This window comes from Rhinolophus sinicus, chromosome 1 (genome assembly GCF_057876585.1).
Source record: "Rhinolophus sinicus isolate RSI-liver-muscle chromosome 1, RSI-T2T, whole genome shotgun sequence".
Taxonomy (NCBI): Eukaryota; Metazoa; Chordata; class Mammalia; order Chiroptera; family Rhinolophidae; genus Rhinolophus; species Rhinolophus sinicus.
This window is the reverse complement of record NC_142501.1, coordinates 207363313-207381788: the sequence shown is the minus strand read 5'-3', so window position 1 is coordinate 207381788 and position 18476 is coordinate 207363313. Positions and strand designations below refer to the sequence as shown.

Here is an 18476-nt window from a genome sequence, read left to right as displayed (position 1 = left end):
GGGAAATTATGCTGTTATCAGCCTCAGACACACTCAGAAAGGCATCAGGAGAGAATGGCTCCCTTGCCACGAGAAGGAAAAACTCCTATTAGCCTGTCAGGAGATGTGGGCTAAAGCGTTCCCTGGAGGTTTACTGGGAGCTCACGATGTACTTTTGTTCCTGGGGATAAGAGGGCCTATCTCAGAGCTAGCTATCAATGCCTTTGCAATCTGTTCGGTCATAATATTGTTCCTCAGATATCACTGCTGTGACTCATGTCCCGTCTGTAATTGGTGGCTGCTGCAATTTTACCTGTCTGTGTCGTGCACCTTTGTGCTCGGCCTTCACCAGGCTCCTCAGCTTGTACCCTCACCCTCACATTAACCCATCAAGAGCCTGGCCGGGGACAAATAACTTCTCTGAGACAGAAAGGACAGTTTCCTGACTAGCTCTTTTTGTTTCTTCGTGATGTCCCTGAAGGACATCTAGCCCACACAGCCACCCTCCTTAGCACAGAGGGAGGTGGCTGTGGGCATCCACCTGAGCACTTCGCGTAGGTTCTGTGTTAGCACAGGGCAGCAGTTCTCAAGACGTGGTCCTCGAGCTGGCAGCATCAGCATCACCCGGGAACTTACTAGAAATATGAATTCTCAGGCCCCACCCAGAAAACTGAGTCGGGATAGCAGGGTTGGCTCCATTGGTCTGGGTTTCATAAGCCCGACGGGTCCTTCCTAAGCCTGGTACTCACTAGATAGAGGACATCATACTTTGATTTGGCTGTTTTGTTTACTTATTTTTTATAATGCTCTCATATGCAGCAGCTCACTGGAGTCCCACCACAGTTCTGAACACTGGCAGGAAAAGGCACAGCTGGTGGAGTTATCCCCATTTTGCTGATAAAAAGGTCAAACTAATAGCAGTTGCATGACTTGCTCAGGGTCCCCCAACCTGTTGGAGCTAGGAATTGTCTTACCACTACCCTCCCACTGATTGAGCAAAGACAAAGATGAGTGTTCAAGGGGGAGTAAAACCTCACCATCAGTAGTGATACATGAAAGGGGAGGTTTCCCACAATTTTCCAGGTATGATTAAAACCACATTAGAAACCCACATCATTGCTTTAGGAAAGGGAGGACCCAAGGGTAAGACTCGGTTTCATCATTAGCCATTGAAAGTGCAGGCTTAAGCTCTAAAGGTAGAAAGACATGGGGGTGAATTCTGCTTGTACAATGTCTTACTAGCTGTGGGAGCGTGGTCAGCACCCCAACCTCTCAGAACCTCGGTTTCCTGATTATGAAACTGGCTGATAATAGAAGCATTTACCTTAGAGATTGTTTTGAGAGTCAAAGAACATAATGCATAAATTCATTAGCATATGCTTCAATCATAGCCAGCAGTTAATAAATGATTATATTATTACTAAGATTGAAAATAAGAGAGGAGTAAAGACTGACCCAAATCTTAACTGTCACCTGTTCAAAATGATAAGAGCAGCAGATATTTACTGAGTTACTCTGATATGCCCTGGTTTACACTGAGGGGTCCTCTCATGGGTATGGGACTGGATGATGGGTGAGACTTGGAAAAGCTGTAGAAACTGAGGGTCAGGGATTTCAAGGAACTTTCCCAAATTCAGTGAGTAGATCTAGCTCTAGAATCCCACTCCACTGATACCTCAATTCTCCACTGTGGTATTTCTTAGAGTGAAAAATGTACTCCCTATAGGATTTCAAATCCACAATAGATAACAAAAAGAAAACAAATGAAACCAAGTAGAGAAGAATGAAGTGTCCACTATGTATTACTGATTTGGAGTGCCATGGATTTCAGAACTCAAATGATTGATGGGGGTTGGAGCTTTCAGCCTAAGCTTCCATCACGGTGTAGGTAGAATGGATTGAGCCTAGAGGGATGAGCAAGACTTAGATGGACAGAGGATCAGAGATGAGTGGTTATCAGACATTAGCCAAATTACTAAGAATACCATGAGGTTGGTGAGTGTGGAGCACGGTAGAGGATTGCCAGGGAGTGGTGGGAAATAAGCTTGAGGGGAAAGTAAGGCCAGATCACCGATGGGGTTCTTGAAACCAGGTTAAAAGACAGTAAGGAGCCATTATAAATTCTTGGGTTTAAGAACAGTAGAATAAAGTAGTGCTTTACAAAGAATAATTTGAGAATGGTATTTGGGATGGATTCAAGTAAGAGAGATTAAAAACCCTTATTATTAGTATTGGCTGTCTAAATTAGCTTAGTATTATTATTATTATTATTATTATTATTGCTATTATTATTTTAGTTCAGTAGTGCTCCTTTCTCCAGTAATGCTCTATAAATGGCAGACACGCTGAAGAGGAAGGTTCTCCCTGGTGCTCCTAAATCACACCATATTACCTCTCTGGGTCTCAGCTCTCTTGGCTGTCAGTGAGAACCAACCTGTTCCATAAACTGTCTCTCTCTGAAGGGTGTGACTTGTTTGTGTCTTGCATCAGATCATTCCAAAATTGGAATGAGTAGTGTTAGGAACTCCTGAATTTTCTTGGTTTAGAATTGTCACGATAAAAGCTACAGTTTAAGGGAAATTATAGAGTGGTGGCACAGAGATATTTTTATGATTGCGAACATATTATTAAAATGAACAGGTTGACTTTAAAGTTGACGTATGTCATAAAAATGAAACTGGTAGAGAGCTGAGCTTAGAATAATGATCCTGAAGAAAAATAATCCTTTATAGTTGCAGAGTACATTATCATTTGCATTAATTTATGTGAGCTAAATTGCTGCAAGAAAGAAACACAAAATGCAGTAACCGAAACACAGTGAAGGCTTGTTTTCTTCTCATGTAAGGGTGAAGGAGCAATGGATGTCTCTGGTCAGCAGATGTGGTTGACGGTGGGAAGACAACTTCTGCTCCATACAGTGTTTCAGAGACTGCGGCTGACAGTAGCTCTGCCACCTTCGATACATGTCTTCCAAGGCTATCGAGTTACGGTTATTTGTCTCCAACCACAGGAAGGAAAACATGGAGGAGCCTGGAGGTTTTTATGGCATGAGTCTTCACATGGCACACATCACTTCTATTCACATCCCTTACTGAATTGCAAGCAAGGTGGTACGTAGAAAGTTCTGCAATTACGAAGAAAGGAAGAATAGATCTTAGTGGACAGCTGGAATTATTTTCATAGCAAATCTAACAGGTACTCTGATTTCTATTTTACTGTTAAAGACAGTGAAATTCTGGTTAAGAGAATTCTTTGGGAAAACATTGGCTACCAATGAATGGTCTCGGCAAAATTCAAGGTCATTTTGTCATCTCTGTATTTATACTTCAGCCAAAAAAAGTGAATTATGCATAAAACCAAGGATTTAGAGAACATCTAGAACGTGCCCAGCTCTGTATGTGTTACATGCTTGAAATCCAGTGGTGGTCATGGTCCTGTTGGCTTTTGATGAAGAATGATTTCTGCATACGTTGAGTAGAGAATGAAGCTCCTTTTTCCTTTGATCACCACACACTGTTTGAAACCCATAGTCATGTACTGTATTTTCAAGGTGGGTTGAATTTTCTAGATAACATATGTTGCATATTAAATAGTACTATATGTTCAAATTTCTCAAGGGACGGGGGGTGAAATTTCTTGCTGTTTTGTAAAATCTTTGTAGCATCTGACATGGGGTTTTAGAATTAGACAGTATGAAGCTTTACTCTCTGTTCCTCACCTTTAGTCAGTTCATTTATCCTCTTAAATCATGGTTACCTAAAGAAAACAAAAACCAAAAAACCACCCAGTCCATTTTGCAATATGGTTGGGGTAAATAAGAAGTGATAATGAATGTAAAAAGGATATGATACTATAAAATTTAGTGGAGGTATATAGAATTATCATTATGATAATCCATCAGTACTCTGAGTTTTATCAGAGTACTCTGAATTTTATCAGCACACATCACGAAACATTCACAATGTTGTATGTGAAGTAGGGCTTATAATTGCCATTTGCAAGAGAGAATTCAAATTCAGAGAAGTTAGTGGCTACTTCTTTGTCCACAGTTGGTAAGAATGTGGTAGGCATCATATGTAACATTAAGGAAAGAAACATTGTCTCTGGAGACCAAGGACTTGGATTTCAGGAATATTTTTGGTAAATATTAGCTGTGTGAGTTCAGAAAAATGACTTTTCCTCTCTGAATCATTCCCGATCAGAGAGAATAATATCTCTTCCTCTTTATAACCTCACAGGTTATTATTAGGATCATAGAATCAATATATCAGAATTATCTCAAGTTTTTTTTTAATGGCTTTATTGAGAATCAGTAATTCTTGGCTGTCTCTCAAGTCACTTTGAAGTAGCAGGAGCCATATAAGTTGAGTTTTATGTTGTTGAAGTTTACTTACCATTTAACCAAGGTCTAGGGTGAGCTCTGAACACAAATGACTCAAACTTTCAAAGATGAGTCATTATGTTATGGAATATTAATATTGGAGGTCTTTAAAGTTTAATCTAGTATATCTTGTCCCCAAACACAGAACGCTGCTAGAAGGTATCTTTGAAAGATTGTCTTCCAGCTTCCGTTGTAATAATTCCAGCAACAGGAACTAACATACTCACGAGAAGGGATATTCTATCTGGGTATTTGGTTTAACCAGTAGTTACTGAGGCAGGTATTGTGCTAGTGAGATAACACAGAAGATTGGATTGTCAAATCAGACTTACATGAATCACAGATCTTACCCAGTACCAAGATTTACTAATAATTTCAGGGATACAAGCAATCAAATGACACAGGTGAAGCAGAGAGGGGTCTGGGACAGTCTGCATGACTCCCCAGGTCTTTACTTGCTGCACTAGATACAAAACCTGTGATCCAGAATAATAGGTGATGTCTCTAAGTGAGGCTTGTGGGTCACTGTATACAGAGGAGAGTGTCTGGGTTAAGAAACATCTCCCTTTATAGTCCGGATAGTAGTATAGCTGATGTGATGAGATCCAGTATATCATGACCCATAAATCCATGGATTCTAGGTTTATTTACCACAAATGATCCTAAACCAAGGACATACTGCTAAAAATATTCCATAAATAATCACCATCTTCTAGGAAGCATCATGGCTTTATTCGCCAGGAGGTCCAGTTATCAGTATATTTCCAGGAGATTAGATTGGGTCAGTTTCCTTTTTCTCTACCCCTAGAATGTTCTCTGATAACTCTAAGAGAGAAATGAACCACATGCCAGAACTTTAATTCCTTCCTCTCCAGCTAAGTAGGGAAAATGTCAAGGCGAACACAACATACAAGGTCTCTGACTTTGATCAATTTACTGACTTTGGAGAGAAAAAGAAGTAATCAGACAAGTTTAATAGGAAGAGCTAGTCTATTGGTACTGATCAAGAACATTTTTAACTATGGTTAAAAGTCATACCTGTGGAAAGCAGCCCAATTTCAAATCACAATTGCAAGTTGGAATGTCCATCCTTGTGACTTCGGATTTAGGATTCATGTTTGAAGCCCTCATTGTTTTTCTCTCGCCACAACTAGACATGCCATTCACATGGCAGACCTGCCTCAATGGGCAGTTCTCTTTGCCTGTCTTGTACCTCGACGTAAGCTGCTCTGGACGATGACTTTCTCTCTGTTTGGGAATGCCACCAAGGCCCACCTAGGTGAATTTTATGTTTGCTGAATGGTCTGTATTTTAATATAGAGCATTCCATAAAGAACCCAAATTAGGTGAAAATCCATTCATCTGTTTTTAATCATTACATTAACAGATACACTCACAGAAATTTATTTTATTTGTATGTGTGCAGAAAGCCAGTGGTAGAGTTGCAGATAGAATGTTATGGGAGCAGATAAGAGGGGCCCAGTCAGAGATGCACAGGCTGAATTTTAAGGCATAAGCAGAATATAGCCACATCAAGAAGAGGGGACAGGACATTTCTGGCAGAAGCCAGCAACTGCAAGAATAAACAACTTGGCAAGTGCCAAAACTATAAGTAGCCTCACCCTCACTAAATATTAATGCCAGGCAGGAGTGGAAGACGGAGCTGATGTAGCAGCAGGAACTAGACAAGTCATGAGAAACTCTAGGAACCATTTTTTAAATGAAGTTTGTGGGGGCAACATTGATAAGTAATATTATATAAGTTTAAAGTGTACACTTCTATAATACATCATCTGTATATTGCATTGTGTGCTCACCATTCAAAGTCTAGTTTCCCTCTGTCACCATAAATTTGGCCCCCTTTATTCTCTTCATCCTCCCCTGACTCCCTTCCCCTCTGGTAACCACTCTACTATTGTCTGTGTCTGAGTTGTTTTGTTTTGCTTGTTCGTGTGTTTCTTTCTATTTTATATCCCACAGATGAGTGAAGTCATATGGTTCTCTACTTTTTCTGTCTGACTTAATTCGCTTAGCATGATCATCTCAAGATCCATCCATGTTGTTGCAAATGGCTGTGTTTCATGCTTTCTTATGGCTGAGTAGTATTCCATTGTGTATATGTACCACATTTTCTTTATCCAGTCATCTCTGGAAGGACACTTTGGTTGTTTCCATGTCTTGGCCACAGTGAATAATGCAAACTACTGCTCAACCTTTAAAAGCAGTGGGACTAAACTGGCAAAAGTACTGCCTCCCCACCCCCCGAGGGCATTTGGAAATTTGTGGGGCTCTTTTGGGCAGTAGCAATACCTGAGATGCTATAGCAAATTTAATGGGCAAAGGTCAGGAACGCTGAATACTGTGCGATGTGAAAGACAGTCCTGCATAACCAGAAACTATCCTGCCCCCAAAGTCTATGACACAATCCTTGAAAATTCAGTCTCTACAGCATACCTCCTACAGGTCGGCTGTCTGCCAGATCATAGGCCTTTCTATTCTGCCAAACTTTTGTGAGAGAAATAATCATACCCTGATGCTTCCAGGAAAGGGGAAGGGAAGTCCTATGTTTAGTGACAGATGCTTATTTTATTCCTAAATGATTGAAGTAAAATGCATTGCAATGAAACTTTTTTTTCTATTAACCTTTAGCAGCATTTATAATGATCATGTTAAATCAAACCTCATTACAATGTAATGGGGCCTGACTGAAATACTGCAGGTATGATGCTGAGTAATTTCATAAATTATTAAATGGTAATTGAAAGTAATATGGCAGAATTCATGCTCCTCCTGAGGGGGAAAATACAGAAGACTTTGGAAGGAAATAAAGTTGGTTAAAATATAGCATGTAAGATAGGATTGGAAACAGGGCCGAGAAGGGCAGTAGAAGACCTGAACACATCCTTTAATTTTTGGCACTGGGTTAAAATATGTAATTTTGATACCAGGGTTATGACCCCTGCTTGAAACATTGCAGCCATCTAAACTCCTCATTCACTTCCTGTGCTCAGGTATTCTTCAAGGTAAAAGGATCAGATTCAAATGATTTTTTATACTAAATGTCTCTTGATGCTGTCTTTATTTTAATTACAGTTCATTTCAAGTCCTCACTTTCCCAATAGCTTTTCAGAAGCGTATTCAAAAAATTTTTTTTCAGTAATTATGCTTGTGAAAGAACCTACAATAATAAAGAATACAGACTTAGCAAGGATGTCTCTTATTATCACACATAGCCTTTGTTATAGGTAGTAGATTCTTCTTGCTCTACCCACATTATGCTTTATAAGTTTATTTTTCCAACTAGACTCATCCTAGAGGTACAGTTCTACAACTTGCTGTTTTCATTTACGATTATAACTTGGGCATCTTTCTATGTCTGTGTATTCAGATCTAAACTTTAAATTACTTTTTAAGGTAAAGTATACTATAAAGTGCACAGAATTTTAGTGTAGAAATTTATGGATTTTTTTTCAAATGAATATACCCGTGCATCCACCACTTAAGGTAGAGAACATAACCATTACCCCTGAATTCTCCCTCATACCTTTCCCAGTCTTTATACCTATCCTTCTTGAATATAACCACTATTTTGAATTCTATCACCATGGATTAGTTTTGCCTTTTCTTGAGGTTAATATAAATTGAGTCATTTAGCATTATTTTTTTTTTGTGTATGTCTAGATTATTTTGCTCATTGAGGTTATAAAATTCTTTCACAGTTGCATAGTGTAGTAGTTTATTTTTTATTGCTGCATAGTATTCTCTTGTACCGTGTTTCCCTGAAAATAAGATCTAATCGGAAAATAAGCCCTAGCATGATTTTTCAGATGACATCCCCTGAACATAAGCCCTAATGTGTCTTTTGGAGAAAACTTTAATGTAAGACCTGGTCTCATTTTTGGGAAACACAGTATGACTATACTACAATGTATTTATTCATTCTGCTTTTGATGGACTTTTAGATTATTTGCAGTTTTGGGCTACTATGAATAATACTATGTAATACTACTGTAATAATACTATGTCCTTTATACATACATGTCTTTTGATGAAAACATATATGTACATTCTTCTTGGGCACATACCTGGAGCGGAATTGCCGTACACAAGTCATGTGCATATTCAGCATTAGTTGCTACTGCTGACAGTTTTTGCAAAGTGTAAGAATTTGTATTTCCACAGGCAGTGTATGAGGGTTCCAGTTGCTCTGTATCTTGGCCAACACTTGGTATGATCATTATAAAAAGAAAATAAAACACAACTTAAATTTCAGTCAATTTTATGGCTGTGTAATGGTAATTCATTTTGGCTTTACTTTGCATTTCCCTATAACTAGGGGTGCCGAACACATTTTTATATGTTTATTAGCCACTTCATTAGCTTCTTTTGATAAGTGCCTAGACAAGTCTTTTGCCTATATTTTATTGCGTTGTTTTCCTCTTTCTTACAGATTTATAGGAGTTCTTTATACAGTCTGAATATAAGCATGTTATTAGATGCATATATTGCAAATATCTTCTCCCACTCTGTTGTTTGCCTTTTCACTCTTTAAGGCATCTTTTAATAAAGTTCAATTTATCTGTATTTTCTTTTATGGTTAGTGTTTTCTGCATTTTGTTTAAGTAATTGTTGCCTACTCCAATGAAGCTATTGTCTTATCTTCTATAAGGTTATTGTTACCTATCACAATTAAATCTATGAGTCATCTGAAATCGGTTTTTGTATATGGTGTGATTTTTCATTATATCTGTATCTCTATCTCTCTATATATAGATATCTCTATCTATCTATCTATCTATCTATCTATCTATCTATCTATCTATCTATCATCTATCTAGCTTGTTTCCATTTTGTTTATTTTGTCCTTTAGATTCCACTTATTAAGTGAAATCACATTGTATTTGTTTTTCTCTGTCTCACACTCCATTCAGAACAATCCCCTCCAGGTCCATCTATGCCACCACAGATGGCAAGAACCAATTCCCTTCCATGGTCGAGCAATATTCCGTTGTATATGAGGTATAACAATTAAGTTTGCAAACTTGTTGCAACAATGTTACTAACCTTTTTTGATATCAGAGGGATTATTCATTATGAATTTGTACCAACTGGACAAACAGTTAACTGAGTTTACTATTTGGAAGTGCAGAAAATGCTGCATGAAAAAGTTAGACGACCTGAACTTTTTGCCAACAATTCATGGCTCTCACATCACGACAATGCACCAGCTCACAGGGTACTGTCTGTGAGGGAGTTTTTAGTCAGTAAACAAATCACTGTATTGGAACACCCTCCCTACTCACCTGATCTGGCCCCCAATGACTTCTTTCTTTAACTGAAGATAAAGGAAATATTGAAAGGAAGACATTTTGATGATATTCAGGACATGAAGGGTAATATGACAACAGCTCTGATGGCCATTCCAGAAAAAGAGTTCCAAAAATTGCTTTGAAGGGTGGACTAGGTGTTGGTATAGGTGCATAGCTTCCCAAGAGGAGTACTTCGAAGGTGACCGTAGTGATATTCAGCAATGAGGTATGGAGCACTTTTTCTAGTATGGGTTTGGGAACTTAATTGTCCGACCTCTACTTTATCTATTCTTCCATCGACAGATATGGCTATTGTAAACAATGCTGTAATGAACATGTGAATGCACATATCCCTCGAAGCCGTGTTTTGGGTTTCTTCCAATAAATACCCAGAAGTAGGATTCCTGAATCCTCCTTTGACTCTTGTTATAACCTTTGTTTTAAAGTCTATTTTGTCTTGCATACTTGTAAGTATTGTTACTCCAGCTCTTTTTGTTTTTCTCATTTCCATTTTCATGAAATATCCTTTTGTGAGTCTTTCAATTTGAAGTCTCTTATAAGCAGCATAGTTAAGGGTTTTGTTTTCTTATCCATTTAGCCCTCCTATGTCTTTGATTGGAGCATTTAATCCAATTACATTGAAAGTAACTGTTGATAGATATGCAGCTATTGCCATTTTATTATTCATATTTTTGATCTCTCTCTCTCTCTCTCTCTCTCTCTCTCTCTCTCTCTCTCTCTCTCTCCTTTTCTCTTCTTAAAGAAGTCCCTCTAAGATTCTTTGTACTACTGGTTTGGTGGTGATGAACTCCTTTACATTTTTCTTGTCTGGCAAGCTCTTTATGTAAAGGAGTTCATCTTAATGTAAAGGAGTTCATCACCACCAAACCAGTAGTACAAAGAATCTTAGAGGGACTTCTTAGAGGGATCAATGATTTTAAATGATCGTCTTGCTGCATAGAGTAACCTTGGTTGTAGGTCCTCACTTTACGTCAGGTTGAATATTTTGTGCCTATCCCTTCTGGCCTGTAAAGTTTCATTGAGATATCAGCTGACAATCTAGGATCTCCCTTATAAGTTACTAGTTACCTTTCTCTTGCTGCTTTTAAAATTCTCTCTGTCTTTAACCTTTGCAATTTTAATTATAATGTGTCTTAGTGTGGGCCTGTTTGGGTTCATTTGTTTGGGACTTTCTGTGTTTCCTGGATTTGTATGTCTATTTCCTTCACCAGATTAGTAAAGTTTTTAGTCATTATTTCTTCAAATAAGTGCTCAATCCCTTGCTCTCTCTCTTCTCCTTCTGGTACCCCTATGATGTGAATGTGTTACACTTGATGTTGTCCCAGAGGTCTCTTAAACTATCCTCATTTTTTGGGTGTTTCTATTTTCTTTTTGCTGTTCTGATCAGGCATTTTCTGCTGCCTTGTCCTCCATATCACTGATTTGATCCTGTGCTTCATCTAGTCTGCTGGTGATTCCTTCTAGTGCATTCTTCATTTCAGCTATTGTATTCACGTCTGACTGGTTCCTTCTTATGGTTTCTATGACCTTTTTTATACTTGCTATCTCTTTGTTGAAATTCTCACTAAGTTCTTTGAGCATCCTTATAACCATTGTTTTAAACTCTGTCTCTGGTATGTTACTTGTCTCTCTTTCATTTAGTTCTTTTTCTGGAGTTTTCTCTTGTTCTTTTATTTAGGATGCATTTTTTTTTTTTATTTCCTCATTTTGGATTCCTCTCTGTGTTTGTTTCTATGTTAATACAAGCCAGGTAGATCTTTGCTTCCCAGTCTTGGCTGAGTGGCCTTATGTAATAGGTGTCTTGTGGGGCCCTGGCACAGTCTACCTAGTCATCTTCTCTGCATGTTCCAGGGGTGTCCCTTGTGTGGGTTGTATGTGCCCTCCCATTATAGTTGAGTCTTGATTGCTTTTGGCACATCAGTGGGTGTGAATGACCCTCAGGCTTATTGGCTGTGAGGTTTGACCACATCGACCACTTATGAGCAGCTGTACAGCGTGTACAGGACCCCACTGAGTAGGATTCACCCCAGCGGGCTTTGGTGTTTGTTGAGACTGCCATTTGGGTGTGCGACCTGTGGGGCTAATGGGGCACTACAGTGCTGTGGTCTGAAGCCAACTGCCAAATATGTTGGTTCTGGGGCTTTTTGGGAAGGGCTCCAGTGCAGACCCAGGTAACTCACTGCCTGTAACCGACCAGTGACTACCTGATGGGAGCTACAAAGCAATCCACAGTTGTTTTCTGCCTGTGCTAAACCTGGAGGTGTGAGGGAGGGGCCACGCTGCAAACCAAGGATGGCTGCCCCCAGTACTGGGCCTGGGGTAACTCTACAAAAAGATAAGACACCCTGAGGCTTGCTGCCACCTACCAGCTCCCTTAAGATTCCGCCACTGATAAAGCCTTGGGTGTTAGGCAAGTTGGGGGAGGCAGGGTTTCAGGGAGTCACTAGAGTGGGAAGCATTGTGGTCACCAAGTTAATACAGATTCTGATTTGGTGCCAGTGCTGAGCCTGGAGCTACTCAGCATAAGTCTCAGAGCACACCCAGGCCAGTCACCGCCCACAGACTCTGGTGGTTTTCCAAGAAAGAGTGCAGTATGGGTGGGACTTGTTGCTTGCAGAGAAATTGCCTCCAATGTTGGGAAGTTGGGTGGGGCGGGGTCTAAGGGAGTAAGCAGTGTGGAGCAGTAGAGCTCACTGGACCAATCAGATTCAGATTTGACCTGTGGGGGAGGGCTTAACACAGAAAAGATGGTGCTTGCTTGCCAGCTTGGGAAGAGGAACTTACACAGGGAAAATGGCAACTGTCTTCCAGCCCTTCCTCCACAGCCACACACCTCAATCTGCCCTTCGTATGCCTCCAACATCTCCCAAGTCATCGTCCCTCTGCCAGAGCCCAGGATGAGTGCCTGCGAGTGAGTGTGTGTGTGTGTGTGTGTGTGTGTGTGTGTGTGTGTGTGATCTCTCTAAGAAGACGTCTGAGTTTTCTGCAGCCTTCTGTCCCACCTGGACAGTCGAAATCCCCACAGTTTTTCACAACCAGATATTGTGGGGGCTCCTCTTCCCAACACAAATACTCCAGGCTAGGGAACCTGGTGTGGGGCTGGGATCTCTTTCTCCTCTGGGGGAAACCTCCATAGATATGTCTCTCCTGATTCTCAACTGCCACAGGGAGGTTTGGGGCCCGTTTCACATCTCCACCTCTCCTACCAGTCACCATGTGGCTTCTTCTTTATATGTTTAGTTATAAAACTTCTGTTCAGCTAGATTTTACATGGCTCTCCAGGTTGACTTTTCTATAATTTTGTTGCAATTTTTATGTGTTGATGGAAGGAAGCTGGCACAGTGTTTATTTACTCCATCATCTTGGCTCTCTCCTCTGGCATAAATGTATTGATACTATGTTTTTAAGTGATTAGAAATTTAGGGTTATATATGTATTTTTTGACTTATCCTTTTATAATTATAAAAATGCTAATATACATATATTGTCTTTTTCAAAATGTTTTGCCTGGTATATATTTTTCCATCCTTTGATTTTTCAATTATTTGTGCATTTTTATTTAAGATGTATTTCTTTAATATCCCAGTGGAAAATCTTTGTTTTTAAATAAAATATTTACTCTATTTATATTTGATGTAACTTGCTGATATATTTTTGATAAATTTGCCTTATTATTTGCTTATTATATTGTTCTTATTCACTTATTCTATTGTTCTTACTTGTTCTAGTTCTCTTTCCTGCCTTGCTTCCTTAAATTGTATCTTCCTGTCTTAGTTTATTTCATGTACATATGCATACACACACATAATATGTAATATAATTTTTATTCTTTTTGTGAATACCATAGAGATTACAACAGGCATCCATGACTTTTAAAGTCTAATTCAATTTAGCACCTTCATCACTTTGCAGTATTTTCTTTCTTATAGGTTACAAATGCTTTCCATTTTTATTTTTCAGAAAATGTATTTGGCCTTTATTTTGAAAGATATATATTTTTTCTTTTACTGAGAAAAAAACATTCTGGATTGGTAAGTTGTTTTTGTTCAGCACTTTAAAATTCATTATACTGCCTTTGGCTTCTATAATTCCTGCTATGAAGTCAGAAGACATTCTTTTTTTTTTTTTTTTTTCACCTCTTAACACGTTGCATATGGCGGGGTTTAAATCCCTCATGAAGATTCTCATGATCTGTACGCAACGTGTTAAGATTTTTGTGTTGTCTGTGTTTTTCAACAGTTTTTCTATGATGTTTATTTTGTAATTTTTCCCCTTCATATTCATGTCATTTGAGTTCTGAGATTTTGTTGAATCTGTGGCCTGTTGTTTTTCACCATTTTTGGAAAATTCTCATCCCATCTGTCTTTAAATATTTTTCTGATCAATTCTCCTCCTTCTCTCTTCTTCTCTTTTTACACACGTATGTTAGACATTTCTTCTGTGCTCCATACATCATTTGCTCTTTCCCCCTCTATATTCATCTCTGCACTCTGCATCAATCTGGACATTTTTTATTGATGTGTTTCAGTTCAATAATTCTCTCATTTGTTATCTGTAATCTGCCTTTGTATTCTAATTTCAGTTATCATGGCCTTTAATTTTAGAATTTCTATTGGGCTATTTTTATAGATATCAGTTTACAGATGATAAAACTTTTTATCTTATCTTATGTTTTATTGAATTCATTAATCATAGTTTATTTAAAGTTTGTCTGAAAATCCAACTGTGTGATGACATTTGAGTAAGTTTCTATTGTCTATTTTTTTTCTTTTGGTTTTTGATCATTTGTTATTTTGTCCTTTCACGATTTTAATTTTTTATTAAATGTCCAACATTGTGTAGGGAAAGTTTTAGAGGCTCTGGATGATGTTATTTTCCTGGAGAGGAAATTTTTTCTTTTGGCACTTATATCAAGTATGGGAATTTATGTACTTAATCTTGGGTTTCCGGCTTTATTGGGGCTTATCTTTTATGTGTTTCCTTACTTCTTTGGCATAGCCTTGTAATATTCTCAAGTTTGAGTTTTCTACGAGGACCTTTTTCTATGGCAGATTCAGGACTCCAATTTATCTCTCCCCATCACCATAAGACTACCTTAATCTCTGCTTAGATATTTAACCTCTTGGCAGTTGTTTTCTGCTTGATTTTTTTCATTATCTAGCTCCACGAATATACAGTTTAGGAATCAGGGAGTAATTTGGAGGAAACTGAATGAATAATTTTGGTCTCACTTTTCTGTGGTACTTTTTTCTTTGTGATCTGGGCCTCTCCAGTCCTGGCTGCCTTAATCACCCTTAATTCCAATTTTTCCTTCTTTCAGTGACATTGCTGAAAACACTATTTGTGTTTCCTCTGTTCCCCTTGCTGTAGATTGACAGAGCCCCTAGGAAAAATGTGGAAATGGAGGGCGTGTCATAGTACTTTTCTTTGTCTTTGGACTTCTGATCTCAATTGTTATCCACCTTGGCTACTCCCTGATGCCTTCAAAAATGTCTTTTTAAAATGTATTTAAACCAGCTTTTAGGTTGTTCTCAATAGAAGGGTTAATATGACATAAGCTACTCATAATAACTGGGACACTGGGATTGTTTTTCTCATTTTGAAGGCTGCACACAACTCCAAGTTTTGTATATACCAATTAATTATTTAGTACCTGTTGGACTTCCGGTCTCTTTCTAAGTTTTCACTGCTATGAACAATATTGTGTAAACATTTTTGTAACATAATTTCATGCAATTGTTCAAGTATTTCTTTAGGATAGACTGCTAATAGTGAAATGGCTGAAAAATGGGTTACATCGCTTTTGCCCATCTTTCATTGTCCAGACTTAGTTTTGTGGCTTTAATCTAACTGCAGGGTGGACTGGGAAATGCAACTTTTTTGTCTGTCCAGGAAGAGGAAATGGTGTGATAAACTACTTCTTAACTAGTCTGAGTCTAGACTCTTCTTCTGTAATTCATATAGTGCATTATCACTTGCCTTAGTATCCAAAATACCACTTGCCAAGTTACCAGTTAATTGTAAATTGTACCTCCTCCACATGACTCACATTTTATAGGTCCACCAGTCTGAAAGGAGTTAGGTGTAGTTTGGCTTGTCATCAGAGGACGGGTATTGTATAATAAAGAATGTAACTGACCTTTGTTTTAGTTTCTGGGAAGGAGACTAAATTCTTGGAATTTCCTTAGTAATAGGAGTGCCTTTGTTATTCATGAGCCCCTCAGACCTTACCTGAGTTTATGCTAATGAAGCTGGTCTTCATTAAACCATGTGATTAAAAGGTTGGGGCTTTGAGCTGGATCTCTCCCCTTCTGGGGAGGAAAATGGGTGCTGGAGGTTGAGTTCAAACATGTGGCCAATGATCCAATCAATCATGCCTATGTTATGAACCTGCAATAAAATTTCTGATTGTTGAAGCTTAGTGGAGCTTCCTGGTTGGTGAAAACATTGATGCACAAGAAGGGTGACATATCCTGATTCCACAGGGAGAGGGCAAGGAAGCTATGTATTCAGGACCCTCCCAGAATTTTTGTGCTGTTTCTCCTCATTTGCTTGGTCCTATTTGTATCCTTTGTAATAACACTGTAATCATAAGGATGGCATGTTTCTCAGTTCTGTGATTTATTTTAGCAAATTATCAAGCCTGAAAAGGAATTATAGGAACCCCTGGATATGTAGCTAATTGGTCAGAAGTACCGGTGGCCTGGGGACCCCTGAGTTTGTGATTGGTATCTCAATTGAGGGCAGTCTTACTGGAGACTGTGCTTTTAACCTGTGAAGTATGATGTTCCATCCAGGCAGTTGGCATCAGAATTGTATGAAGTATTGCAAATAGCCTAGGTGAACTCACATGCCTTCCTTTTTAAGTTAACATGTTAATTACATAATAATAATGTACAGGAAGACCTTGTTTTATTGAACTTAGCTTACTGCACTTTGTAGATACTCTGTTTTCATCAACATGTAGGCAAGACCCTATACCAGCAAAAATATCATGACTTGCTGAAAGCTCAGATGAAGGTTAGCAATTTTCAGGAATGCAGTATTTTTCAATTAAGGTATGTACATTTTTTTTTAGGCAGAGTGCTATTGCACACTTAATAGATGACAGTGTAGTATAAACATAACTTTCATATACACTGGGAACCAAAAAATTCATGCAACTCACTTTATTGCAATATATGCTTTATTGTGGTGGTCTGAAACCAAACCCAAAATATACCAGTATATATCCTGGAATTTTATAGTTGTTGAAATCTCTTTTGTCCATCTCCTTCCAAATCTAATTTTCCTTCCTTTCAAAGTAAACCCCTTTGTTTACTTTGTTAGGCAGTTTTCCCAGTCGTTTTTAATGCATTTACATACATGTATGTTTCTATAGACAAAGTGTGAATTTGTGTTTGGATTTTATTTGATGTGAAATCATCATATTTGTGTATTTATCTGCAGTTTTTTTGTCAACAATACTTTTTGGAGATCTAATATTTATAGAGTTACTTTATTATAAACAAAACAAAGCAATATTGCCTATCTTATCCATTTCCCTATTGATGGACACATAGGTTGCTTCCTAAATTTAGCTATTGTTTCCAATGATGACAAAATAAGCATCCTTGAACATGCCTCTTTGGACCCATGTAGGAGTATTTCTCTACGGAGGGTATCCTTGAATAGAACTGTGGTGTGTCTTTTAAAATTCTGGTATCCCTTCAATTATGTAATTTTGACCCCCTTAAAAATCCTTCATTTGGTGAATGTTTGCTAATTTAGAACCAATGTCAAAAAGTTATAGCAATTACATGGTAGGTGATGATGAGGGACGATTTGGTGGTAGGTGGGCTGTCTATCAAATAACCACCAGGGAAACAGAGGTTTTATTTTTGGCTAGAAGGAAACATTCTATTTCTTGTTTACCAAAAGGTGTAAGATAATTCAGAAAATAATATTTTTAGGGAGAATGAATAAATAGTTAATGTGACTTTGCAACTTACAGTTAAATTTGTATGTTTTATGTATGAGTATGTGTGTACATGTGTGAGTATATGTATGTGTGTGTATCTGCGTGGAGGGCACTTACACATATAAGAGAGACATTCTAATTTAAAAGTGATGTATGATGTTAGGGAAGAAATTAATCATAGAATAAATGTGTATTAGTCTGCTCAGGCTGCTATAACAAAATACCATAGACTAGGTGGCTTCAGCAACAGACATTTATTTCTCCTAGTTTAAGAGGCTGGGCAGGCCAAGGTCAAAGTGCTGGCTGATTCAGTTCCTGGTGAGAGCTCTGTTCCTGGCTTGTGGGCAGCCACCTTCTTATTGTGTCCCCACATGGCAGAGAGGGAGCTCTGGCAGACATTTCTTATAAGGGTACTTATAACTTCCTCTTCTTATAAGGCCGTTAATCCCATCATGAGGGCCCCACCCTTATGACCTTAATTAAACCTAATTATCTCCCAAAAACCTTATTTCCAAGTACCATCATATTGGAGGTTAGAACTTCAAAATATGAATTTTGGGGAGACACGTTCTGTGCACAAAAAGTGGTGACTTCAGCCTGTCCCTTTGAAGAATGGCCTTAGTACCTCCTTCTGCAACACGTGCATGTGGATTTTCTTGTCACAAGCTTGTAGTTAATGATGATTTCTTGCCACAGTTATTCCTTTATGTATTTTTCTCTCTTGCCCATGACAGTTAGGGAGCAGCATTCTACAACTATCTTGAAATTTCCCTCTTTTTTTTTTTTTAAGAACAGTTGCTTTTGGGTCATTTTTATTATTTTCCTA

The 18476-nt window shown here is 38.3% G+C and overlaps 1 long non-coding RNA gene across 1 annotated transcript in view; it reads left to right on the top strand.

Annotated features, from left to right (window-relative positions):
* Positions 1-18476, top strand: part of LOC109452126 (uncharacterized) — a 417227-nt gene that overhangs the window by 172899 nt on the left and 225852 nt on the right. Inside the window, exon 4 of the long non-coding RNA XR_016019177.1 lies at positions 2990-3174. This is a non-coding gene — a long non-coding RNA (uncharacterized LOC109452126). The remainder of the gene's footprint in view (positions 1-2989; positions 3175-18476) is intronic.